Genomic DNA, 27,983 nt, shown 5'->3' with positions numbered 1-27,983 from the left:
GGGGAAAAAAACCGGAGGACCCGGAGAAAAATCCACGCGACCACGGGAGGAGGGACAACGCAAACTCCAAATATAGAGCAGGCGTCAGGGTTGGGATCGAAGCCACGAAAGTGACTCTCGGATCGCGACGCTCCACAGAATCGGCTGTGCGCCGAATCGCGAGGTATGCACATCGAAGGGCCTTTACGTGAAGTGTGGAAGTCTCGCTACTGGCACGGAGCTCGCGGGATAGAAACACCACCCCAGATGGTTGACTTGACCGAGTTGACCGGCAGATGACCCACCCCCGCTCTCCACCGGCCCGTCGCCCCGCTCGTTGTTGGAGGGCGACTGCAGACACCAACTCGTCCCCGGTAAGCGTCCACCAACGAATCGTTTCCCCGCACGCACTCACGCCCATAGCACCACCTCCGTCTCGCATGAAGCCAGGCAAGGGCCTGGGGCTGCTGTGGTTGGTCTCACGTTCGAGAGACATCGTCGTCGTTATTGTTACGCACCGTGTAGATCTCCACGACGCCTTCACCAGTGGCGTAAGTTGCTGCATTATCAGCTCATGGGGGTGCTCCAGTTGGTCAGGTGTGGGGGGCAATATTTGATTTGTCTCGCACGGTCGCACCCAGGCGTGGTACGGGTTACCTCGCCGCTCATCTCTCTAACTACTAACCGCTACGCTCACGGTCTCGAACATTTATCGCTGCAGGGGCGCTCCGTTTTAAATCAGTTCTTGTTCGCTTACACCGTTGTTGAGAGAACACGGTGGTTGTCAAATGGGGGCCTAACTCGTAGCTTTGGCCATCGGGCGGTGGGTGAAGGCCAAGGCAAGCCCTCCTGCGCCCGCGTTAGTTACGCGACTGAGTCGGACTCTGCCGAATGTGGAAACCGCTCCACGGTTTTGCTTTTGTGACTGACCCACAATTGCCGCCGGAGTTTAGCGACTGTCAAGAGCCCCCCCCCCCCCACGGCGTCACAAAAAGTCAGATCCCCTCTCAAATAGGACGTCATAAAGCTCTGCCCCCCCCCCCCAAATAACACATGCTTTAAATCAAATCGCTTTAAACTCTTGTCATTGTAGTGCGTATTTAATCTGGCGCTGCACTCTGATGTTGTAGGAGAAAACATGTATTAAAAAGTCGATTTAATTAAGTAGAAAGTGTTGTCTATATTTATTTAAAGTTGCGCATTTTGATGTGACGTCACATTTCTCAACCCCCCCCCCTCGTCACACATCGTCACAAATGTCTAACCCCCCCCCCCTTAGTTGCGTGACGTCATTTATGGACGGCCCTTTATTACAGACCAATTCAGACCTTATTGGTCACCCCGTGCCCATTACAAATCTCAACGTTCATCCTACAAAGTCCCATCACGAGGGAGAAACACAAACAAATAGACAAACGTAGTTTTTTTTGCCCGTATTGAAACGGCTGTACACCGTATGGACCTAAAAACTACATTTCCCTGTACAAGAATACGGGGTAAACCGTATGGGTTGACAGCTATCTACTTGTAATTGTACATTTCCTTGGTGAGGATATTATGATTATTATTTTCTTAATCTTTTCCACGGACCCCGTGTAGCAGTTTTGGAATTTTCTGGCTTCCGGGACAGTGACGAGGAGGGCCCTCGAAATTACGGCACGGTATCTTGGTGCGTAGCGAACGTCGCCACGACGGATACAAAGGCGGCCCGGCGAGGTCGCTGGTTCACCCCACCCACCCCCTCGCGTACAACAGTGCGGACCTTCATAGGTGCTCGCAAACAGTCTGTGAATGTGTGTACTGTGGGGTAGTTGCGCCAAGAACCCAACGGTCGGAGTTCGAATCCCGCTCACGGCTCCACGGCAGTGACGATTATCCGAACCGGTCTTGGGCCTCCCCTAGGTCGACTCGGCCTCAAATGAGTACCTGGTGCGGTGTGTAAACATAGCCACGAAGGGAGACAACGGCGGCCCGGCGTGATGGTGTCCGCCCACCCCCTCGTGTGCCACAGTGCCGGCCTTTGTAGGTGCTCGCTCAGCGCTTGTATGTGTGTTGAACTTCCTTCACACCGTACGTCGCCAACCGTGATGTTAAAGGCTAAATGTGGGGTGGGGGGGGGGAATTCTTAGTTTGTCGACTTATTGGTGTTGCTGCTCGATGCCTGAGACTTGCTGGCGCCCGGGCAGGGTAGGGCAGCAGATGGGACTGGCTGCGTGAACCGTGCAGTCACCTACGGGGGTTTTCTTTTTCTTTCCTGCAGGGAAGTGAACTTGGAACTCGTTGAGGCGGCAATGCGAACACGCTGCCCCCTGAGTTTGATTTCTGACCGTGGCCATGATTGACCATCGGTGGTGATCGAGGGATATTCGAAACCGGTTCTTTAGTTGCTCCTCTCATCTGCTCGCATATCTGTCAACCCATACGGTTTACCTCGTATTCTTGTACAGCGATATTGCGTTTTCAGGTCCATACGGAGTATAGCCGTTTTAATTCGGGCAAAAATAATGTCTATTTGTTTGTGTTTCTCCCTTGTGATAGGACTTTGTAGGATGAACGTTGAGATTTGTAAGGGTACGGGTTGACCAATGAGGTTTCAATTGGTCTGTAATAAGGTAGGACACTGATAAAGGGTTGGCAGCTATGCACTCCTCTCTACCGGCGTGGTGAAGTATGGTCAAACACCAAATACGACCGACACGGCCGAAGAGGCCTTCATCTAGCAGTGGATTGCAAAGGGCTGTAAGTTGGATCTTTTTAAATTAAAGTAGAAACAGGGACTCCTCTAATTAGGAACGAGTTCGGTTTCAGAGGTCTGTTCGTAAGTCGATTTGCTTGTAAGTCCAACTTTACCCCTGTCGATTATAAACATGTTGTTACGTCATGTACACTAAACACGGGGGATGGCTTTAAAAGTCGTATAATCTCCTGCAGAAGTAGATGCCACTGGTTCTTCACGTTCTGCAGATGTAGATGCCACTGGTTCTTCACGTTCTGCAGATGTAGATGCCACTGGTTCTTCACGTTCTACAGATGTAGATGCCACTGGCTCTTCACGTTCTGCAGATGTAGATGCCACTGGTTCTTCACGTTCTGCAGATGTAGATGCCACTGGTTCTTCACGTTCTGCAGATGTAGATGCCACTGGTTCTTCACGTTCTGCAGATGTAGATGCCACTGGTTCTTCACGTTCTGTAGATGCCACTGCTTCCTCACGTTTTTCAGATGTAGATGCCACTGGTTCTTCACGTTCTGCAGATGTAGATGCCACTGGTTCTTCACGTTCTGCAGATGTAGATGCCACTGGTTCTTCACGTTCTGCAAATGTAAATGCCACTGGTTCTTCACGTTCTGCAGATGTAGATGCCACTGGTTCTTCACGTTCTGCAGATGTAGATGCCACTGGTTCTTCACGTTCTGCAGATGTAGATGCCACTGGTTCTTCATGTTCTGCAGATGTAGATGCCACTGGTTCTTCACGTTCTGCAGATGTAGATGCCACTGGTTCTTCACGTTCTGCAGATGTAGATACCACTGGTTCTTCACGTTCTGTAGATGTAGATGCCACCGCTGCCATTTATTGCGCAGCGGTTGAACTTACGACTCTCTCTCCTAACTGTCAAATGGACATACGGACCAGGTTTGTTCTTATCTCTGAAAGATATTAAGTCGAATGTTCGGAAGTCGAGGAGTCCCTGTAGTGGCTTGAGACTTTAGAAAGCATCTGCTGAGACGTGTGATGCTGTAGTCACTGAAAATTATTGGTGGAAATGGGGGGGCCGTTCTCCCCCTTATCAACATCATTGCCCCCCCCTCGTGTTTGTGTGGTTCAGAATGCTCTTAAGGTTCAAGTTGAGGCCATCACGGACAGTAGTGGCATTCCTTCCTTCTGCCACCCCAGCCATTAACATTAACGTCAACTTATCGAGCCCTTCCAAGCAAGGTATGTCTCCTAAACAACCTCTTCACTCGCGTCTTTGGCTGGGAGGAGCTATTTAAATTAAATCAGGCCCGATTTAAAATTGCTGAAGAGGCCACGAAAAACACACATACGGTGGTTACATTGTCGTTTTAATAATCTTAAGTCGGACTGTTGACATTGAATTATACTCTTATATAAGCGCACAACTTTATCTGTGATGAACGCTGCACTTTCCGTCGTTTTCATGCAGGGGGCGCAGCAAACCTACGCGCCCCCTGCATGAACGACGGAGGCGCAGGGACAAGACGTTCGATTACGTTGGAATCGATCTGCAGATGGCGGTCTTCTCACACGGCCAGCTCTGTCGCCTTATCTCTATCCCGCAATCCCAAACGGGTGAAAGTCCGCATCGAATCGAACCCCCCAACAAGGCCATCTACTTAACGACGAGAGAAATTTCACACAAAATGTCCTTTTCAATTAAGTCTTCTAGATGTGAAATGGTATAAGCTTTTAATGAAAAAATAAAATTATCTAATTCAAAACATAATACAATTCAAAGATGTTTCATTTAAAAACTTCAAGACGGAGCATCGGGTGCTTGCGTGAATGCGTCGTTCGCGTGCAATTTTTTTAGTGATTTTCCTGGCCGAAGGCCGTCAACGGTTGCGCCATAGGCGCTCCCGAACAGCCCCACGTGGTTATATAGTTCGTTAGAGCGCGGTAACACACTACGACCGTTACTGCCGTTGTTTGTTGTATTGTAAAGGACAGAGGGGAGGAAAATAGGGGAAGGGCTACTTTGTGTTCCCGTGATGCGGGGGTAAAAATGCCTAAATATTTATTTGTCGGTCTTCGCTTTAATTGGGGGGGGGGGGGGGGGTGCACTGAGGCTCTGGGCGAGAAGGGGGGCCCCTGGGCACCGCGATGACCAGATGTTAACTACCTCGCCCGGTATACAGGAGGTCATGGGTTCGATCTCAACCCTGACACCTGAATATTTGGAGTCTGCGGTGTCTCTCTCCCCGTGGTCGCGTGGATTTTTCTCCGGGTCCTCCGGTTTTTCCCCTCCACATCTCGAATCAACGTCGTGCGTTTAGGGTATTTGGCTGCTATCAATTTTCACGTGATGGAAATCCACTTCCTTGAGCTATCATTTGGTCGCTTCTGAAAAACAGCTATACATAGCTGAGTGGACCTTAGTTAATTAACAAAAATATTCTTGTTTTATACTGGGCTATCATTACATGCGACTTATCGCCGCCAGGTGGTGGTAGAGACACGCGGGCCGCATTGCCTGCACCGATTGTTCAGCAATACCGGATTAATGATGCTGTGTTAACAGCGGTGGTGCAAAGGCACAAAGACACAGACCGTAACAACATATGACGACGCAACGCCCGATCCACACAAACACGAAGGGTAACATCGCTTACTCCCAACGCGGTTACCTGGGCTTGACCACCTGAATGCGAAGTTGTCGTTGTTGCTCTGCTTAACACGTAGGTTTGCTCTGCGTCTACATCGGCATCCGTACGACAAGAAGAAAGCGCCAAGAACACCAGCTCAACACGTTAGTGAGTAACGCTGCCCGGAAACAGGAATCGCATTTTGTGGACGACGTTTCAGACAATGACGCTTCCTCATAGCAGTCTTCATGGAAAGGGCCATTACCCGAAATGTCACCTGTTTCTATTCTCTCCGTGTCTGATCACCATCAGATCATTAACAGAAGCTACTCTGTCTCCTACGCGCACTTCCGTGGGCGAATAAGAGCTGGTGGTGGAAATTCCACGTTTATCTGGTAAGGCCAGGTCACTCCGTGGGATAACTGCTGTTGACGCATTACAAAGTGGTTTCCAACTTTATCGACCTAATTAAGAGGATGATGATGGGCTCTTGGCACACACTGTGACAATTGTATTTACACAATGTTAATGTACAGCCCTTGCTCCATCCACTGCTGAATGAGGGCCTCTCCTATTAGTACTGTCATTGTGACATTACTATTCAAAATAAATGCACTCGGTGGTGAAAGTGTATTGCTCAGCACTTGGACAAAATATGGCAACAGAATACACTGCAGCAGTGAATTACAGCGGCAGAATATTACAGTAATATTAGAGTCGTATTAATATTAACACTAATATTGCAGTAAAATATCACAATGATATATTATACTAATACATATTACTGTAATACATATTACAGTAACAGCATATAAGAGTAATATTACAGTCACAGTAATATTACAGTAATATTACAGTAACATATATTACAGTAGCATTACTGTAATACGTATTACTGCAATACATGTTACAGTAATATGTATTCTTGTAACAGAATACTGTGCAGATGTGGATTACCAACAGCATTGCAACAAGCAACGCATTTGCCCATTAACGCTGCCCTAAAAGAAAACAAAAATAGATGCACACACACACACACATGCATATAATTGGTGATTGAAGGCCTATTTGAACAATAGGTATATTGTAGCAATATTTGAGCAATAGGCCTTCATCATAGCTGTGAAGAAGAGCACATTTCCACAACATCATCTATTATGTATGATCGCGGCAAATTAAGAGATCCATATCTTCAAGAGAGGGGCCTAGCCTGCCACATCTGGAAGCTCACCTGCACTGGTTCGAGGCACCGTGAGTCAAAACCGGTCCAGAATTTGCTTGCTTTGAGCCAATGCTGCTGAAACGCTGTACTCACGGAAGGCCTCGTGGTTGACGGGAAGTCTAAGAGACGTTTATGTCTTTGTGGCTGAGCAGATGATTGAGTGTCAGAAACAAACAAACAAAAAAAACGCAACGCGTTTCGATGTCTCGCGCAATTACCCTCTACAACCCTTTGTCATGTATGTGCTGTGAAGAAGGAGGGCCATTGCCCGAAACGTCGTCTGTTATATTTATTTTTCATTTATGGCCACTCAGCGTCATTGGGAAATGTATTGAGATCTTTTCGTCGTCGTTGTATGTTAGTTGTACTTGTGCACCGGCGCAATTCGTTTTTTGTTATTTGCATGAGAGTATTTGCGGCGAGGGCTTGTACATTTCTGCAACGAGGGCCTCTTCCTGCACAGGGAGAGGGCGAGAGAGGATTCCCCCCCCTCGCCGCCCCCCCCTCCGTTGTGTCGCGTTTCCCTACTCGGCTCCCGGCCTCGGGCCCGCGCGGCTTAAGGCTCGTCATCGCGGCACCACCTTCCCGTAACAAGTGTGACGGCACACTCGCCGCTGCCCGTTTATCCTTGCTCCGCAGATCAAACGGAGCAAAGTGTTGCGGGCGAGGTATTAATTTGATCCCTGTGGCTGGAAGATGAAAGTGTTAATCTGCTTAGCGTGGCGGAGAGGGGCTGCGGTGTGACTAAAGGGAGAAGGGGGGGGTGGTTTAATGGCCAACAAAGACGGGTGGAGGGTAATGGGGTGGCCAAGAGTGGCTTAATTCCTTAGAAAAGCTGCTACTTATCTGGGTCAAAAAGTCTCCAGGAGATTACCCTTTCTGCCCCCGCACCCCCTGCCTCGTCTCCACCCACCACCGCCTCCGCCACCGCCCGCAGCTCTTGAGCGGCAGAGCCAGCGAAATGCAAATGCTGGCTCGGGAGTGGAGAGCTGCGGCGGGGCGATGCCCCGTTGCATCTCTCCGTTGCGGTTTTTGTTTTGTTTTCCGAGGTGGTTGCAGCGTGCGTTTGGCACGGCACGGCGCGATGCCCTCCGAACGCTGTCGCTCCACGCGCTGCGCGTTCTACGAGCTTCGTCAGCAATTGAGCCGAGCGGCTTGCTGGGACCTCCCTCAAAGGCGATGATGATGATGTTGTTGTCACATCTCTCCTTGATCCCTGCCGTGTGCACGGCACTCTTCGCAAGGCGCCGCCGCTGCTGCTGTTGCTGTGATTCCGTGGCGTGGCCCAGCCCTCGGGTGGTCGAGAGACGGAGATTTGCGAGCGCCGATTCGTGCGGTCCCAGGCATCGTCTTCTGCGTGGCACTCGGGCACTGTGAGATGAGGAGGGAGCCACGCGGTGTCGCAATGTGTTCAGGATTTTTGACGGCTTCTGTGTTTTGTGCAGTGGAGTAGATTTTTTTTTATTTTATTTTATTTTTTGCGGCAGCAGTTAACGTGCCCCCCCCCCCCCTTTGGCTTTTTTGCCTTTGCACAGACGATCGTGTCGGCTTGAGATGGGCCTGTGCGTTAATCCCGCGCGTATAAAATAACACGGTTTTGAAATTAAAAGCACACCATTACTCCCTTAACATCCATCCATGGGTGGCCGCAAAGTCGCTTTGCTTGAAAACAAATAATAGTGCACCTTTATTGAACGGCTCCGTGTGTTGACTTCCACTCTCGGCACGCAGCTGCCCAGGTTCTCCTCGACAGATACTTCCAAGCGGACGATGGCGGCATAGCTGTACAAGCAGTTGCACACTGTTGTCCTCAATATGTTGTCAGTATTACGGATGAAGTCCACGGTTCCCTCGCTTTACGCGGGTTTTCGCTTTGTGTGATTTCTGCGTACTATACGCGCCCCGTCTTATTGTGGCTCAAAATTCGCTCTGTGCGGTTTGAATTCGCTCGTACGCGGCTGTGCAGTCGGACGTGGGACAAGATTGTGTGTGTGTGTACTGCGTGTACTCTGTGTGTGTGTCCTGTGCGCGTGCTACTCGGCAGGCAGCTGTTTGCTCGTGCGGTTTCGCTTTTTTTGTGCCCCTTTTTTCGGAATGCATCTACTACGACAACCGCCGCAGAGAGCAAGGGGAAACCTGTACTCTTGGTAATTCCCCAAAAGGGTTAAGGTTAGGTCTCTTTTCACGATCGTGGGACCCGGCCCACTCGCTACTAGTCCCGCCTCTGTCGTAAACTCACGGCCTGCATGCTTAAATCCCACCCGGAATAATTATTATTTCATGCCAAGAGCCTTTGTGGCCATCCTTTACGATTGATAACTGGCAGGAGTGATCATGTCTCCTTGATGATCAGTGTGCACCCCTTTGTGATTCCACCGTTGGATAGTGGCCTCCCTCGCATTGTGTCGGTTGCGGAGGTTGTTTTGACCATACTTCACCACGCTGGTTCCTTCCAGTTGGCACGCTCGCCACACTGACAGCAGCTTGGGTTGAGAGTCGAACTGTGTCGGTGGGTTCGGGGGCGCGATGCGCCCAACAACACTGCTGCGCAATTGCTCCGCGTGTTTCACCTTCTCATTAGTCGTACACGTAGACACACGGTATTATTGTAACATTAATGTTGGTAAAAAAAACACACATTGCTACAATTGTAAAATGAAAAATTGGTAAGGGCATAGACTGGTAGTTGGCAGGAACAGCTGTTTCACTCTGCCACCCACGCAGACCTGACGACAACCACCACCACCACCACCTTAATGACAGATGCGGGGAAATCACTTGTGACGGATGGACGTCCCGCCCTAGTAAACGTGCAATGTTGGGCCAATATTGGCACGTGGTTGGAACCGTTGGACAAAACGTTGGCCCACCATTGACCCTACGATGTTCCATGTTTACTGGGATTCTGATGAAATGTATCATTTCTGATGGATGTATCAGGAGTGTTCATGTACAACTCCCCCAACAGGCTCTCCATTTTGTAGCAATTGGTCATGGTGCATAACGCTATGAGTTACAATTAAACAAATACTTACAAGTCGGCGGATTGACCGGCGTGTACGAGTCAAGAAAGCAAACCCGACGAGAAGCGCCACGAGTTTCTAAGCCCACCCACCAACCCCCCCCCCCCCCCGGGGTTCGGGAAACTGACACGATGAGGATCCCGAACTGAGAGGCAGCGATAGGTGAAACCCCTGACTAATTGTGCGACACGCCGCATGGCCGTGGCGAGCGTGGAGTTGGCTGCCATGTGGCAGACACGATTTGGGTGTTCACGCCAGGCGGCCAAGCACTTCTCAGACTTCTCCTCTTCCCTGCCACGCACGTGTAGCCACACGTGTCTGTGCGTCTGGTCACACGTGTCTGTGCGTGTGGTCACACGTGTCTTGTTCGCGTGGCCACACGCGTGCCCCATGACAAGTGGTGGGCGCCGCGGGGAGTGAGCGGAGGGTTTGGTTGGTGGGGTTCAGCTTTCAAGTTCACTCTTATTTAGTTTGCCCAGGTAAGAAGTCAAGAGACTCGGGATTAGCTTTATGCAAGCGTGACCTGGGTCACCAAAACGACTGAGAGCAACACAAATAAAATAAAAGTAGAGCAATGAAGCGAATAGAAATCGGCAGAAAAAACAACTGCGGGTTGTAGATGAAGGACGTAAATGATGCGTTGATTTTAATTGACAAAAATCGATTCTTACGATCGCGATGCACACGTCAGAATTGCGCGTGCGAGCATCAGTTATTGGTATGTGTTGTATGGATTGAGTTCACGTGACCCCGCCAAAAGGAGATGGAACAAAAGCTGCAGAGTGTACAGAGAAGCATGGAGAGAGGTGCATGCTGGGCAATTACATCAAGACAGTAAGAGGATCAGGGGAACATTACGCTAGTTACAGACACTTCATATGACCCTTCAGAAAAGTCAGTGGCATTGGGTGGGACACACCGCTGGTCGAGACTGCTGATGGAGTGGCAGCTCAAGGAGAGCATGCCCCCAATTGGACCGCGGAGATGGAGCCATGAGATAAGCGCACGTGCAGGAGCGAGGTCAGGGGTCGGCAACCTACGCCTCCGGAGCGGCATGCAGTCGCATGCGTTGCGGCTCTTGAAATGTTGAATTTTGTACCGAATTTTGTAAAAAAAGAAATCTCTTGTTATTTTGGTTGCCGACCCCTGAGCTAGATGGATTGTCGCGTCGTAGGTGAGAGATGGCGATGAGATGGGGAGGAAGCCTTCATCCAGCAGTGGATAGTCCATGACCGGTGATGATGATGATGGTAACAATGCACTCAACAACCACAAAGCGGCCGCTAAATCCACCGCGATCTTCGGCTCTCGACTCGAATTTTTGAACCGTGGATCGCGACGATTCATGGCAACGCCAGAGGCCGAGTCTTCTCCACCTCTGTGCCGTGGACAAATGACGCCTTGTTGTCCCCTTTCGCTGTGGGCCCTGGTTCCGCGCGTGATGCGCGTGTGTGTTTTGTGTGGTGGAGGCCATCCATCATCGCCAGCAGCGTTAATCAACTCGTGGCCTCTCTCTCTCTCTCTTATGGGCACGATCATTCCTGCAGAGTGGTGCGGTGTGGAGTAGCGTGGTGTGGTGTGGTGGGCTGCACTGAGGGGGGTGGGGTGGAGGTGGGGAGGATTGGTGGTGGGTGGTGGGGGTGAGAGATGGAGTGAGATGGTTCTGTAGTCCGAACAGGTGGGGAGTTTTGCTACGGCCGTAGGGTGTTGTTAAATATTCATAAAATAATTTAAACTCATGGAAGGAAAATTCTCGAGAGAGGAAAAAAAAACCAGGTCCATTGAAATATTCGTTGAATTTACAGTCCCGTAGCAATTCGTGCAAATCAGCTTTCCCCAAAATTACATTGGTTGTTTCTCAAACACTGGGAGGGGAGCAGCTCGAAGTTGGAAAGGTTGCGAGTTCATATCCTGGTTGGGTAAGTTGACCAAGCCCATCGTCCTTGCGAGATCATAAAAACAGAGTACCACTTTGCCACAGCGACGGGAGTTTTCCACCACTGCTCTGGGCTGCGGACGGGATTTGAGTGCTGCCCCAGTGCTCATTCGATCAGCAAATCACTTTTTTTCAATGAGCGATTCTGTTCGTGCCAAAATTGATCCTTGATGGTGCTCCTGGTAACAGCCACACAGAGGCAGAATCATTCTGGGTTAAGTGAAGCATCACTATTGGAATAAATCAAATAGATTCCTTGTTATTATTTTTTGGGTTGTGGGATGTCTACCCCGTGTCTCGCTCCCCCGCCAGGCCTTAGGGGGGGTGGAATACCCCCCGCCCCCTCCTCCGTGACCTGCTGCCACTGCAGCGTTGGGCACCGCTGGCAATGTGGGGGCAGGGGGTGGGAAGGACAAAAAAAGTGACACAGATTGCGAGTGCCACCGGAGCGGCGATGACAGCGCTGCCACGGCGCTTGAACCTCCGCGGCTTCGGAGTCGCGGCGGTGGACGCGCGAAGAAAGTTGCAGCGCTGAAGTCGTCCGTTCAAAAACGATCAATGTGCCTTTTTTTTTTTTTAACCGTTCCTTCCGTCGGACGTGTCGCCCTGTCGCTCGGCGCACCGACGGCCCGCTCCTTGAGCCTGGCCCGGCCCGACACGTGAAATGTGCCAATCGCGGAAGCGCCCATCGACCCGGGATTGGCAGCTGACAGGGGAACATCACTATTAATAGACGACATTCACAGCTCGCTGAGCGGAATAACGGTGCGCGTGCGCTTGCGCGTTCGCGTGGCCCGGCGGTGAGGGGAGGAGGTCACCGGCACTGTCGGACAGCAGTAAACAACTCCGGCTCTCTGAATCGATCTGTATTAGCCAGCTCCCTGTAATTATAACGGCTAAAGATTTTTCTCTCCAACGCTCGCTCGCTCTCTCGCTCTCTCTCCCCGCCGAGCCGTGGCTGTGAAGGTGACTGTGACCTTTCGCTGCCGCCTTGGTGGCCCTCGCGGTCTGCGCCAGCTGAGAACGACGCCGGCTCCTCATCGTCGCCGCCGCCGCCGAGAGATTCTGTCCCGGCCGCTGAATTTCAGTGTGTTTGTTCGTTCTCTCCCAGCATTTCACCCCCGCTCGTCTTGAACGTCCGTTTATTCCCGCCCCCGCTAATGTGTTTACCCCAGAGCTTGCCAAACTTACGCGTGCGGACACTTACCGCCGGTGATAGAGGGAGACGGAGAGAGCCGCTCGCCACGGCGATGCAGTTCGGCCGAACCGCATCGACCAAAAACAATTAGCGAGAGTTACGCCACCAGCTCTACGAAGCGTCTGCGCCGCTGAGTGACGAGTGACCGGTTTACGTCCTCCCGAGCCCTCGGGCGCTTTACCCATGGCACGTTTGTATTCGGTTGACCGCTACTTTTTCATGGTCGCCTGTTTCAGAATCAGAATCTTTATTTCGCCCGGAGGAATCCGATCAGCCTGTGAAGCTCTCTTTCACCATTTGCCAAACGCAGCCTCTTGAAGCGAGGGACCCGAGCTTCCACAAAGTTTGTGGGCCACAACCTGAAACCGCGTCCACTCCGAGCAGACCGTTGAACAAATAGCGACTCGCTGCCCGATTCACAAATACGAAGGACGAGACATCGCCGCTCTTGACGCAGTCATCTGGCTCGGCCACCTCGGTGTAAAATAATCGCTGTCGCCGTGCATCAACATCAGCTGTCATACGCAGAGGCCGGGAGATGCCGTGGCTCGGGATCTGTGTGTGGGCGTTTGCCTCGTGCGCTTGAGAAAGAGAAACACCGTTGTATAGAAATGACCTCGGCGTTTGTACGCTTGCGCAAACTAAAGTTGAAAGCGTTGATGCATTGGATCTGCCCGTCTGTCCGTCCGTCCGCGTGTCTCTCCGTCCGTCCGTAAAGATGATCGGGTGTCAACGAAATTCTGGTGCAGAGCTGCGTTGCTGTTAGGGACTCGCCACGTCGAGGAAATCTTTGCCTCCAACTTTTGGAGACAGACCCGAACCTGGAGCAGAAATGTACCATTTGCAAACACGCAAACGGATATTGCCCTGACAGCTGCCGCCCCCTCGTCCCCCGCCAGCTTCCTTACCACTCATTGCATGCACGTGAGGATACACGCGATGTTGGAAGTGGGAAGAAGACATCACGTCAACGCTGACGACAAAGCCCTCCCACTTTGTTCTTCCGCCATTCAAGGCTTCGCCACTAGAGTTCGCTATAGCCGCACTTGTCACGACGCCAGGCAGAGGCATTATTCCTAACTGGGGGGGGGGGGGGTTGTGCCAAGCTGCTCTGACTCGGCAACTTGGTCACGAGGTATAGAATTTACCAGTTGACTCTGTGTGTGTGGTAACACTTATTTGTGTTCATTGGCTTGTCACTGGAGTCTGATTGGACGCTACCTGCCTTGTGAACACAATTATGACGTAAATATACGGCGCGAATGAAGTTCAACATACAACTGCATTTTAAATGTAGTCATGATGAGCGGCCTTTGCTGTCTTTCGATTGGATTTTTTTCGATATTTGTGCGTGTAGGTTGTTTTGTTTTTACGTAGAACACTGGTAGATTTCGATACGAAAGACACTTTGTAAGATGAAGGTTATTATTACTTATTAATTTGTCTCGTGACATGATTCCAGGTTCGTGATGAGGGTCCTGTAGCGGTTCACTATGTGTGCGTCGTAATGCTCGGTACAGTTTCTTGAATGACACTTTTTGACGACTTTTGAGAAGTTCTGGAGGGGCGCTGTCGGCGGACATTGACGTTTCTTCAGCTCCACCCTGAGGCCTTGCCGACTGTGACGCCCCTCCGTGGCCTGGCGGTGACTTCCACCGCAGCTGCTGAGCGACACCGATGAAGTCTCCCTCTTCCTTTCCTCCGAACGAGGAGTCTCGGGCTCCGAATAAGGGGTGGGGCATCCATTTTACTCCTTGCACGAGGTCCCGTGCCAGCCATGCTACAATATTGATGGGAGGAGGCCACGGATCACCCATACTTGCTCATTTTTCGTGCCACCAAAAGTGACCGTGGAAGGCCTCGCTTCCGTGTGTGCGTGTTTCCTGGAGGCGGAGGAGAAGGAGGGCGCCTGCTAATTTGAAGACGTTGAAGGACGTGACTGATGACGTTAACCTCTTTTCCCTTTGTGTCGTCAACAACGTTTGAGCCGTTTCCATCTGTTCACTTTCATTGCTTAATGACCCAACCGGAGCCAGGTTCCAGGGTTAATTTTCTTGACAAGAGACAAAATTATTCATTTTTACCATCTGCTCTGGTGGGGAAGGCGGGGGGAGAGAATTAATTGCGAAATGAGTTTGGAATCAAACTAATTCTTTGGCCATTGTCTGATAAACATTTTCTTATTTCTATTCATCCGCACGCTGTACGGAGGATTTCCTTGCTCAAGCGTGGCGACGGTCGTGATCGCCATCCTCCTGGCGTGAGTGAAGCATTCACAGCCTCTTGTCTGTGGCTGAGTGTTGTAACGGGCCGCTTAAATGCGATCATCGCTGTCGTTTGTGCGTCTTGATCCCGTATCGCACCTCTGAGACTCCCATGCCAATACAGGTGTTTACAAGGCTGCCCCTCCCCGCCACCTCTTGTACTACTCCCTCTCTACCGCCCGCGTTCTTTATGGGCATCTCGAGGGTCGATGAATATCTAGAAGCACTCCGCCTTTTCTCCGCTCGCTTCATTTTCTCGCAGAGCCCTAGCAGGTTTCGCTGGAAAATGCCCGTGACCAAATCTCGGAAGCTAAGCAGAGTTGGAGCCTGGATAGCGCTTGGATTGGTGACCATCGGCTGCTTGCGGGCCTGTTGTGGTTCGTGGGCAGCAGCAGACGGAAATGCATGAAAACCATTTGTTGGACTGCACCGATATGCTCCCCAGGTTGATGCTGCGTACGCAACACACAGGGAGGCCGTCGCCCAGCAGTGGGTCAACAAAAGGGGCTGTACACGTGCACACATGCCCACGTGCCCACGTGCCCACGTGCCCACGTGCACACGTGCACACGTGCACACGTGCACACGTGCATGTGCGACTGTTAGGCTTGAGGAAAGGGGAGCGGCATCGCAGACATGCATGGAAACTCCCACGCAAGGGCAGAACCCATTTAATCAATATTAGTGTTGTGGATGGATAATCACTGTTGAATTTTGGCCTTGATAATGGCACAATCTGGCGAATGATATAACAGCGCCCACTAAAAATCCACACTCTAATAGTAATGGGCCCTTGCAATTCAGCGGCCAGTAGGGGAGAACACACTGTGACCTCCGGGTCTCCAGCTGCATTTAACGACGGGTTTTATAGACTCGGTATTCAATTGCAGCGCGGATCTCGCGACGCTATATATGCGGTGGTGTAGCGTGCCCCTCCATACGCCGCAAAGCGCCAACGTGCCTGAGCTGGCATCGAGGGGGCCTTACCGACCTGAAAAAGAGCTTCATAGCTCATCGGAGTTATGCTGGATGAATACAGATTCTGATACCCGCCTCATGCACGTGCCGGCACGCGTCGTTGGTTTGTGGAATTTGCTTGAGGGAGCCACAATAATAACTATACAATTTTTTTTTTTTATCAGGTAAGGCCCACTGGGCTATATGGCTTATTTTCAGATGCAACCTGGCCACAAATTGTAGCTCAACGAGGTGGCTTGTAGAAATTAATAGCATCCAAATTCTCAAAATGCGTGTTTCTAAATGCGGAGAGAAAAAAAACGAGGACCCGGAGAAAAATCCATGCGACCACGGGGAGAATATGCAACCTCCAAATATACAGGCATCCGGATCTAATCCATGACCTCCTGTATACCAGGCGAGGTAGTTAACATCTCGCCACCGTGGTGAGATATGAGCTACATATATTGATTGTCAGTCAGATTTCTGCATAAGGATGTTTGGCCAGTACCAGTTACATTGTGTGTGGGTTTTTTTTGTTGTTGTTGCAGCTATTGGGAGAAAACCCATGCCGAACAGGGCGGAAGAATACACGCAGAAAGGCACCCCAAGTCAGGAATCGAACCCAGGTCCGTCTTGCTGTGAGACACGAGTGTTATCACCTTCCCCGCGCTGCCGCAGTTTAGCCGCGATGGACCTCGGAGCGACGCGTGAAGAATGGGAGAACAAACGCCTGCAAGTCCGCAGTCAATTGGGAAGCCGCTAATTGAAAATAATTGAAGCCACCTGGAGAGGGAACTTGGTAAAGAAAACCCACAGGCCAAGAGTGATAATTCGAGCGGCTCTGTCATGTGAGATTACACTGCATGGATAGTTTATTTAATGTCTCTATTTGACTTGGTTAGATTTACGGTTATGCCGTACAATCACCCGCAGCCAAAACCTTAATCCCGACCCCCTCAACTTTCGCACCGGCTGAAACCATAATACGGACCGTAAATTCAGCACCAACATTAGCCCACGCTTTGTGGACACCGAAAATGACCACCACGTCGCCCTGTTTAATGATAATCATTCCGGAATATAGGAATAAAAAAAAAGCCAGCTTCAAATATATATTATTTTTTTTTGCTTTGACTTCAGTGTCCGGAGATTGGCGGCAACCATGGTGTTTGAGGGCAGTGTTTTAGCCCCCTGCAAAAATTGCGGGGGAGGGGGAGAGGGGGCACTTTTTTCAAACGATTTCTGATTGCCAGCGCGGCGAAACGCGGTGGGCACCGCGGCGGACGTAGCGAGCGCACGCTGTATGATTTCTTTGCCATTAGACGCGGAACAATGCGCACCTTGGCGACGCATCCTTCTGTTAGTAACCTTATCGACTGGAGCCGTTAATGGAAGCCCTAATGCCACGTCCAGGTCAGAGCACAGAAGAGGCTTATTGACTCGGCCCCGCGCGGCAGCGTCGCACTGCCGCAAAACATCATTCAATTATCATTTCGCCATTGTTATCTCCTCCGGCGGGATTTTGTGCTAAATTGAATTTTGGGTTGTTCCGACTTGACCGCGCGTTCCCCGGGCAGATTGAATTAGCCTCACGCCCCCCCGCCGCGCCGACGCGAGCGGGATTGTGGCCTCTTCGGCCGCGGCCTTCTCCACTCTTCTCTCTCTTTCTCTGCCGGGTTGTCGCGGTGGCCTCGGCGCCGTCGGTATCAGCGCTCGTCGGGCCAACGGTACGGAAAACTGCGACCGCGTGTGACACGGCGTCTGGCATTGCGTGGGGTTGACGGACTCGCGGTGCGTGCGTGCGTCGCGGCGAGAAAAGAGAGGAATGTCCGCGCCGTTACTGTCGGCTCGTGAATCTCTTTGTCGCCGGCGAGAGCTGCTGCCGATAGATAAAAAAAAAAATGGGAGCTTCGCTTTTTGATGAATTGCCGGCGAGAATAACTGCGGAGGAGAGTGAGCGCAAGGGCCATTGAGGGGGATAATTCGGATAGTTACGACGGCAGCCAGCGCCAGCCATTACCGGGCCCAGAAAAGTGTGTTGCGTGATAATTAGTCTTAACTGCATGCTGGAAAAAATGAGATCGCATTAATGAAGCAGCATGAAAAATCATTTGGGGCACGTTTGCGAAAACCCTCCTAATGGCTTTGTGTAATTAAAAAGATGGGGAAGGGAAGCCGCGGTGCCCAAATGAGGTCCTCTGGATCCACCCCGTCTGCACGTGATTATGGCCGTGGCGGAGGCTCCTCAACTCCGCGCCAAACACCGCTCGCGCCGGAGGATCCGAGAGCCGGATTGAGCCGTGCCGCCGGGAGCCGCTTGTTGCGGGAGGTTCGCCAATCCGCCCCCGGTTAATACTGCGAGGGGTGTTGACCGTAAGAGTGCCACGCGCTTTCTGTTTTCACAGCGGACGTTAACGATCACCCGCGACGCTACTCGATGGAGAGAGTAGGCCGTGTGCGTATCGGCGTTACAGCCCGAATTTGCCAACTTAAAAAAAAATCGCACGCTGATTATTTGTAAAAACCACATGGCGACCACCCCCCTTATTGGCAGACTGTACCCTCCTGTGAAACATGTCGGCTTCGTGATAGCCTGGCTCTCACCTGATGTTGCTGGATGTAATTATCCAGCCCACGACGTTACAACTTGAGTTGGTTGACTGCCGGGTGGTGGAGGGCTATAGTTAAAGAATTGGCATCGGAATCAAATTCTTTTATTTGTCGTGGAGAAATTCGATGAGCTATGAAGCTCTTTTCCACAGATGTCCAGTAGACATCGTACCTGCATGATCTCACCAAAACGACATTTAATCACGAGGCACGAAATGCGACCGAGTTATTCATTACATTTTTGATTCAGTGCGGTTTTTTTTTTTACCGGCGGACTTTTGGGAAACGCCGTGACGGCGGCAACGCGATGGAGCTGAAATTCCTTGTGCGTGCGTCACGTCGCGCGTGCGTCACATCGCGCGTGCGTCGTGCGCGTCGCGTCTTGGTGGCGTCCGTCCGCCTTCCCGCCTTTGACGTGACATTTGATGGGGCCGTGCTACTCTCGAACGGACGGTTGCTTCCGTCGGTGAGCGTGGCGCCGCGCTCGCGCGGTTTGACACGGCCGTCATCTCTGGGGGGGCGTGTTCTAGAGATTGCACCGCCACCCGGCCGTCGTCTATCTACTGCTGGACGAAAGACGAGAGCCATGTCTCCGCCATTCCTCACGGTTACCGCAATGCAACAATCCAATCCCGTTTACCGTGAGCCCACTTATTTCACCGCTCCATCTCCTATCGTTCCCCCCTTTGGATGCCATTCTATCACCAGTCTCATTCATCAGCCATGACCCCTTGCAGCGATGATGATGGTGATGATGTGCCTTGCCCCCCATGCCCTATTACGTTCCTTAACAACCAATACTCGATCCCGAATTTGCCTTTGCTTTTTGACTTCTGATTTTAACTGTTGGTCTCTGAGTCTAATTCCGAGAACGCATCTCTCTCTCTCTCTCTCAATACTTCATTGCACACTCACATAGGCGCGTTGAACTTCTTTCGCACCGTTCGTAGGCCAACCGTGCTAATCGGAGGTCCCGGCGGGTATCTGGCACTCTGTGCACGGGGTCACTCACAGCGTGGGCCTTGAAATTGCGAAAGCAGTCACAGGGATTTCACTGCTGCTCAAATGAGCCACTGAGCCATTGGAGCTCGTCTCCCGCTTACAGCCCTGAGCCATTGGTGGAAGTTCCACATTGCTTTGGTGGGGGCGAGTCTGTCCGTAGGACAACCACAGTTGACTTCCCCACAAAGTTCTGCCGAATTTATCGACCCAGAAGGAGATGATGGGCTTGAGTCAACCGCCCAACCAGGATTCCAACTTGCACCCTCCCCATTTGTGAGCTGCTCGCTCCACCGCTGAGCCACGCAGCCGGTTTCTAATAATAGTAATAATCAATTATAAAGTGTCTAAACACAAGAGCATCTCAAGATGCTTTTGTGCCATGCTTCCCCACGCTGGTCAGTGCGGATTGGTCAAGTGGGGGGGTGGGGGTGTTGTTTGGGGGGGTGGTGGGGGGGGAGGCCCAAGACTGCTTCATCAAATATTACCCACGCCTTAGGTTAGCCAGGGGCTGGATAACAAGCGGACTGAGCTCGTGCGTTAACGCCCTCAACCCGAGTTGGAAAGTAACGAAGCTGACGGAAGAGGTCATCGGGCCTTGCTCCGTGAGCGTGCGAGGCAAACGCCTGCACCGGGTCGGAGCCACCCTCTCTCACTCTGACGGGCGCTCGGTTTGCGTCGTCTTTACGCGCATTATCGTGACCTCCCGCCCTCCCCCCTGCACCTCCGTTACACACGGACGGGACGGGTGGACGGACGAACAAGCGGACGGAAATAACGCTTTATGTAATGCTCTCAACTGCGGCCGGCAAGCGTTAATGATGAGAAAAACGGACAGAAAACAAAAGCAAAGGCGGCAAATGGACGAGGCGCGCCGTAATCTCGTTTGAAACGGTGGGTGGGGGTGGTGCGGGGGGAATGTCGCAGGTCGCCCGAGCCGTGTTATGAATGTGTCAAACACGGCCGGGCTCCCATCCCTCATCGCCGGCGCCCACCACGAGATGAAATTTACTCACTGACCTGCAGTGGTAATGAAAGTTAATGACCTGTCAGGGGTGTGCTCAGCCATGGAGGGCCCAAAACTCCTAATGAAACACAAGGGGGTTGACAAGCGACGGGAAATGTCAATAAACGCTGCGCTGCCGCGATGCCTCGGCCTGGAAGTCGCCGACTGGCATCGGTCGAGCGGTGGGCGGCGTGCGGACGGCCGGCGGGGGGGGGGGGGAGCCGTGCCGGTTCCGTCGCTCCGTACTCCGCTCCTAGGTTTCTTTTTTTTTTTTGGGGGGGCGAAAGCAAAAAGACAAATCTGTCAACATGTTGCGGAGTAATGGTGTCGGGGCGACGCGGTGAGCGCGGCGCCTGCGTGCGGCCATTAATCTGCCCGCTGCTGCCGGCTAATTAGCATTGTTGTGACACTTGCCGAATCAAATATTTCGCCGCTCCGATCTTCATTACGGGTGGAGGAAGTCCCCCGGCTTACGCGGGCTGCGGCGCCGTCGTTGTTGTCGCCCGGTTTTTTTGTTTCGAGTGAGAATTCGTTCCACATTGGAATTGTCACACGCGCGTGCTGTGTAAGCGCGGGGTGTACCGCTGTTGCGTGTTTGAATGATGATTATTAAAATAATAATAATGCAGTATGGCACAAAGTGGATTTCAGGACGCTGAACAGACACATCGTGCATAGTTGTTTTGTAGAGAGAGAGGCAATCAGTTTGGATTTGAACAGGGGCAGGAAGTCGACAGTATGGGGGAATGACGTTCCAGACAGTGGGGACAGCAGAGGAGAATGAGTGACCTCCCGCTGAACCAAGGTTGACTGGGGGCTTCAATAGAAAGCCTTGGTTGCTGGGGCGGAGAGTGCGTGGAGGGGAGTAGAGTGAGATGGGAGGGAAGAGGTAAGAGAGTGCGTGGAGGGGAGTAGAGTGAGATGAGAGTGCTTGGAGGAGGGTAGAGTGAAATGGGAGGGAAGAGGTAAGAGAGTGCTTGATGGGGAGTAGATTGATATGGGAGGCGGTAGGTAAAAGAGTGCTTTGAGGTGCGTAGAGTTGAGAGAGGAGAGGTAGGAGAGTGAGTGGATGGAAGTAGGGAGATGAGAGGTCGGCAGGGGTGAGCCAATAGTAATACTATTTGTTTTAGCTCTTGTCAATCCACTGATGAATGAAGACCTTCCAAATCCGTGTCAGTCAAGCTAGTTGCTTGACTGTACTGCACTTGTTAACCATTGCCGGGAATTGAACTCAGGTCGCCAGATTGATGTGTAGTGTGTGAATCACTGTCCGATGCCTCCCTCCGCGCGCGTGGTTGTGTATATCGAGGAGTAAACCCAGTAACCCGAGTTTGCTTCCTGCTCACGGCGATCACCAGTGACGATTATCTGAACTGGTCCTGGGCCTCCCCGAGGTCGACTCAGCCTCAATTGAGTACCTGGTGCGGTGTATAAAAACATCGGCAATAGGGAGACAAAGGCGGCCGGGCATGGTGCTGACCTTCCACCTCCCCCTCTTGCGCCGTGCCGGCCCTCATCGATGCTACTGGCACGCAAGCGCGGTCTGTCGAGGCGAATGCGAGGGGGGATCTTTGTCGATGTTTGTATATATGCTAAGTGCGGCACGTAATGTTCAAGAATGGTGGCACCACGACGCGTGAAAGTGGCCCACGCGTTATTACATCTGTTTGTCATTGCTGCGCTGCGGGTTGTCTCGCTGTGCGAGAGCCCTCGTAAACGAGGAGGATTATTGGCGGAGCCCTCCAGATGTGCTGCGGTGCTCTCTGCGTTCGGCGTAAAATGCAACAAAAAAAAAGATGCGCGCCCTCGCCGCGTTTTCCCAAAAGGCCGGAGCGATAATCTCGGAGGGAACTTGTCACGCCGCAATACAGCGAGCGCACGCCAGAAGATGCGATATTTATTTATTTTCCTACTTACTCACCCCCAGCGTCCCGTTCTCGGGAGGTGGCTTTCTTGCAAGCCGCTGCGCACTTCACATTATTAAACAATCCTTTCTCGGCCCATCCCATTAAAATTTTACCAGTCGCACATCTGTGTGGCAAATCGCCGTGGCGCCCGAGTTTGTTCATTATTCATTGCGCGGAGAGGGGGGGGGGCCACCCTGACACTGGCAGATTTTAACATTGTCCTAATTAAGTAGGCCTCGCCTGGGCGAGCGGTCTCTGTGCGCAAGCACGCAGAGCGATCCGGTGTCGGCGCAGTGGCAGTCTCAAAATGATTCAGACGGGACTGGCGGCTCGTTGCGCATCCGCTGTGGGCCTCCCATCCCATCCCCACGCCCCGCCTCGTGTTCTATCACTGCTGGTCACTGCAGCGGGCTGATGAAGGTGGGACGCCGCCTAGGATCGGATCGGTTATCAACTCACCGTTGATGTAAGCCATGGTCAGGAATCAAACTTGGGCGGCTGGGTTCAGAGCGTGGTGTGCGACCTCCTCCACCCGACGTGTGGATTTGAGAGAGCGGGTTGGTCAAATGGTGGTGGCAGCAGTGATGATGTTGATGATGATGATGGTTTTGGTTATGATAATAATTTGAGCTTGTTATGTGCCGCGCAGTGTTTGCTCGCTCTAGAAGAGAGAGAACGACTCTGATGCGTCAGGAGGAACCACAGACACATGGAAGAGTTGGCCTGGCACTAAATTACCCCGCCCGCCGCCCGCCCCAGCTCTGCGGTCCTCTCTATATGGAGGCGTTATCGGCTAATTAATGCGTGTTTATACGCGTGGGAGGAAACCGCAGCAGCCTAACAACAACCCACAAATAGCTTCATTGGGCGCGATGTTTGTTCCGATGGGAGTTTATTATTGTTGTTGTTATGCTTGAGAAAAATGTATCATGAGATTTGTTTCCACTTTTTTTGAGTAAGTGGGATAAATGAAAGTCAGTTCTCTTCTTGCGAATGTCAGTACCTTCAGGAGAGAGAGTTTGCTTAGTTTTGTGGTTCCTCCTCCGTTGAAGGAGCGCAGACTACAGCGGTTCGCTCATCCGGTCCATCGTCTGGGATGCATGGCCACAAACGTGCTGCTGTGGGCCTGTGTCTTCGTGCAGGAGGCGTGCGCACTGGCCCATTGGCGTTGGGATGCGGTTGATGGTTCCACCACTGGCGTCTTCGAGGGGGAGTGTCGAAGCGAGGAGGTATGCGATGTTTTACTCTCGAATGAGATCAAATGGAAGGCATTCGCCTTTCGCACGGCGTTGACGGCTGATCCGTGATGTAAGAACGGCGTTGCGTGTCACGTTTTAACTATCACACTTAAATTCTAACTTAGCAATCTTTGAAATACGTAATCAACCAGGCTATGCGTTAATTGTGTGTTGACCGACCCTCTGTGTTGTATTACATTACATTTCGATATTTTACTAGGTTATTTAATTTTAGTGTGTCCTTCTCCTGATTTTCAGGCTTGCTTGCCGTGCCATCGCATTCGCAGCACCACGTCTGTTGACCACTCATTGATATGCTAATTTTTTCTCTAACCCTCCTCCCTCTCTCTGCCTCCGCCCCCCCCTCTGTCTATTTAAGGCCACCACACAGAGACGATCACCCCTCTCTGTTACCTGTGTTGCTCTCGCTATGTATCTTGGTGATATCTGTCTGCTAATATGTCTGTCTATAGTTTTCTGGTTAGATTTTATGTCGCTATTTCATTATACCTGATGATGATTGCTTGTGTTGCAATCGAAACGTCGTATTCTATTATTTAATTTAATTTATTATTTTATCTTTAGACGTGACTTAACCGAAAGAAACAAATAATAATTCCTGCAGTCACGAAAGTTCTAAAATTAAGATTGAACCACTTCTACGGGGAAGTTTTAAGCTTATCTTTTTTCTCTCTCTCTGGCGACTTGTTTTCTCTGCCTGTGTCCTCTCTTTAGATTGTTCACACTTAAATTCTAACTTAGCAATCTTTGAAATACGTAATCAACCAGGCTATGCGTTAATTGTGTGTTGACCGACCCTCTGTGTTGTATTACATTACATTTCGATATTTTACTAGGTTATTTAATTTTAGTGTGTCCTTCTCCTGATTTTCAGGCTTGCTTGCCGTGCCATCGCATTCGCAGCACCACGTCTGTTGACCACTCATTGATATGCTAATTTTTTCTCTAACCCTCCTCCCTCTCTCTGCCTCCGCCCCCCCCCTCTGTCTATTTAAGGCCACCACACAGAGACGATCACCCCTCTCTGTTACCTGTGTTGCTCTCGCTATGTATCTTGGTGATATCTGTCTGCTAATATGTCTGTCTATAGTTTTCTGGTTAGATTTTATGTCGCTATTTCATTATACCTGATGATGATTGCTTGTGTTGCAATCGAAACGTCGTATTCTATTATTTAATTTAATTTATTATTTTATCTTTAGACGTGACTTAACCGAAAGAAACAAATAATAATTCCTGCAGTCACGAAAGTTCTAAAATTAAGATTATCCACAGTGCATTGCCTAGATTTACGAAATGCAAACGCGAGGGCACGTTTACCGTTAAGACGTGGCCGGGGGTCTCGAACGCGCACGGCAGCCTGCGCCTCTATTAAACCTAACAACATATTTTACACGTGTATTTTTTATGTTCTGTTATTACACACATATATATAAAAGAACCTTATCTTTAAAAAAAAAAACCCGCCCGGTGATGAATGCGTCACTCAAGAGGCAGGCTTGCCTGACACCGATGCTGCCAGTGATGTGGGCTGGAATTTCGGCGCAATAATCAATGGGGAGGCCAATGCAAGTGTGGCTTGAAGACAAGGTGTGTGTCAGGAGGTAATGGCTCTATTATTTATTTATTTCCCAAGGACTCCACTGGAGGTCGGCCTAGGTAATTTCACTTTGCCGGCGGTGAAATCAGGGATGAGCTATTAATGATTCATTCCTCACCGAGTGGACAAAAACGGGGGATGGAATCATCTGTCTTGGCTCCCTCCTAGCACGACCACAAAGCCACTTATTTTGTGTCTCCTTTTTTTTTTGGGTTCCCTGGGAGGTCTGGAAAGACGGCCGTGAGCGACGCGAGCATGAGGCCCTGCCGGAGTGAGAGTTCATCACGATCGCCGTGCAAGCTCCTGTTTAGCCGCCGTCGTCATCGGCCGTGGTCATCGGCCGTGGTCATTCCGCTGCTGGATGAAGGCCTTGCTGAGCCTTACCCTTCGTGGGAATTGTTTGACCATACTTCACCATGCCGGTCAGCGTCGGTTGGTGAAAGGGTTTGGTGGATAGCCAGTTCAGATATCGCTCGACCGCTATTGTTGTTAGCCGTGATAACGCGAACTCCGGTCGCTGGGTTCAGAGCATAGGGCGCTAACCACTGCGCCACCGCTCCACTCACAAATATTATCGTCACGTATTATCATCAGCCATGTATGTTGAACGTCTTTCGCACCGTACGTAGCCAACCATGCTAATCGGAGGTGCGGGGGAAGGACAACAATCCATGGTCAATCCACTGCTGGATGACGACCTCCCAAAGCCACTGCCACCTCGCACAATCCTGCGACGCAACAATCCATCTAGCGCCTGCGCATGAATTGATCTCGTGGCTCCATCTCCTCGGTGTACGTCCTCCTGGAAGCGTTCCATTCCTCGGCTGCCACTCCGTTATTATGCTGCACCGTCGGATGTGGTCCCTTCTAGCCGTGACGCGTCCTGCTCAAAGCCCACGTACTTTACATAATGGTTTAATAGCTTGGGGCGACGTCACTCACTCACGTGTGTTCTCGAATCCACTCGGGTTCATCGTCATCAAAATCAGCCGTGATCATTTCCACTGCTGGATGAAGGCCACGTCGGTTATGAAGGTGGTTTAATGTGGCTCGCCACTGATATGGAACCCCACGTGGCTGGGAATTGAACTCGGGTCGCTGGGTTCATAAGTGCAGTATGATAACCACTGCGGTAGCGCTACCCACCTTTTAACAATTAAATAATAATGATTGTATCGCAACGCTTTGTTCATCCACTGCTGGATGAAAGCCTGCCCAACGTTGTGCTCGGACTTCTGTGATAATTATTCGACGTCAACGGCCAATGCAAGGTGCAGGTCACCTGCAGTGCTTGCAACTGTTTATTTAAATCCACCAGTCGCTTATGCCGTCAGCCATGATCAATCCACTGCTGGACGAAGGCCCTCCCGAAGCCTTCGCCATCCATCACACGATCCCGCGATGCAACAAACCACGCAGCAACCCACTGAACACAAGGAACCGATATACCCGCCGCTCCGTCTCTCCGGTGGACGTCCCTTTGGGACACGCGTTCCGTTCCGTGGCTGCTGCTGCTGCTCCGTTATTACCCTCGCCCGCGTGCACGACGAGTCCTTCCCGAGGCCACGTACTGCACCGTCCGTGCCCCTTCTAGGCAAATGTCGCGTTGAGGTGACGAGCGAGTAATCTGTCGGTGTTCGAAAGTGCCGCTCTGCGGAGTGATTTCGTCACATTTTGGGGGCAATGCTTCACTACTGCCGCCAGTGTTGTTGTTGTCTTCAAATATAATATGAAACATTTTTGTATCCTAAAGAACCAAATAACTTCCAGATAATTCTCAGTCCACCAATATATGAAGGCCTCCTCGTTCCGTGTCAATCGTGGCGTTTTTCATACTTCACCACATTGGTCAAGGTCAGGTGGTGAAGGGGTTACGAGGAAAGGAGGGGGGATTGTAGGAGATGGTCAGGATCGTTTTTTGAAATCACTCGCCACTGATGTCAGCCGTGGGCCGCATTGGGTTCACAGAGTGGCGGCGCCGACTGCCGCGCCGCCACTCCGGGGCTCGCTCTTTATGTTCTTCATCCGAGGTAAGAACTGCGGATAATTCATTTCTCTTCTTTTAAAGTCTTTATTAGGAGCCGGGGAGAGGATGTCGAAATGTCACACTTGTGGCGGCGGAGCGGATGACATGTGCTTTGAGGATGTGCTCTGAATCGAGCACGAGGTTCATCGCTCAGGCACACCGAGCGACGGGGCACGCCCCCCCCCCCTCCCCCATCCTCGCCGCTGACCTGTGATTAAAAAACATGAAAGGAACCCCATTTGTCTCTTAAGAAGCCACGGCAAAAAAAAAAGAATCCAAAATGTAATGCGAATGGGTTGCACATTACATCTTTTGAAATAGTAATGATGATAGAAAATAATCTCAGTTTTCTCTCTCTCTCTCTCTCACGTGTTAATTATCCATCGGCGAGGCTATTTGCGTACGCACACATTTATTCAATGTTCTGCGCCACGCGGGGGCGTTTATTTATTTATTCGTCTCTCACGCGGTGTGGGGGGAGGGGTGTGGAGGAGGGGGGGGGGAACTTGATCGGTATGTTTGCGGTTCGTACGTTGGGGTGGGGGGGGCAGCACCGCGCAGGGTAATTCGAGGCCGAACGTTGTTCCGCGGCGGTGCCTGCAGCGGTGAGCATCGTGCGGCCGAGCGTTAATAACAAATCAATCGCTCTCCCTGCTCCTCACCCTA

The 27,983-nt window shown here is 51.3% G+C and overlaps 1 long non-coding RNA gene across 3 annotated transcripts; it reads left to right on the top strand.

Moving 5' to 3' along the window:
• Positions 1-91: 91 nt before the first annotated feature.
• On the top strand, positions 92-27,805 carry LOC144729778 (uncharacterized). Of its 3 annotated transcripts, none has more exons than XR_013587764.1 (7): positions 92-353; positions 3,810-3,919; positions 5,405-5,475; positions 5,620-5,702; positions 16,459-16,536; positions 23,575-23,661; positions 25,526-27,805. It is a non-coding gene; the product is annotated as an uncharacterized LOC144729778 (long non-coding RNA). The 3 variants fall into 3 exon arrangements; XR_013587762.1 differs by having other exon boundaries at positions 25,516-27,804; XR_013587763.1 differs by lacking the exon at positions 5,620-5,702 and having other exon boundaries at positions 93-353; positions 25,516-27,804.
• The last annotated feature ends 178 nt before the right edge of the window (positions 27,806-27,983 follow it).

The sequence above is a fragment of the Lampetra planeri genome, chromosome 33 (assembly GCF_965212315.1).
Source record: "Lampetra planeri chromosome 33, kcLamPlan1.2.h2, whole genome shotgun sequence".
NCBI lineage: Eukaryota > Metazoa > Chordata > Hyperoartia > Petromyzontiformes > Petromyzontidae > Lampetra > Lampetra planeri.
This window is presented reverse-complemented; position numbering and strand designations above follow the sequence as displayed.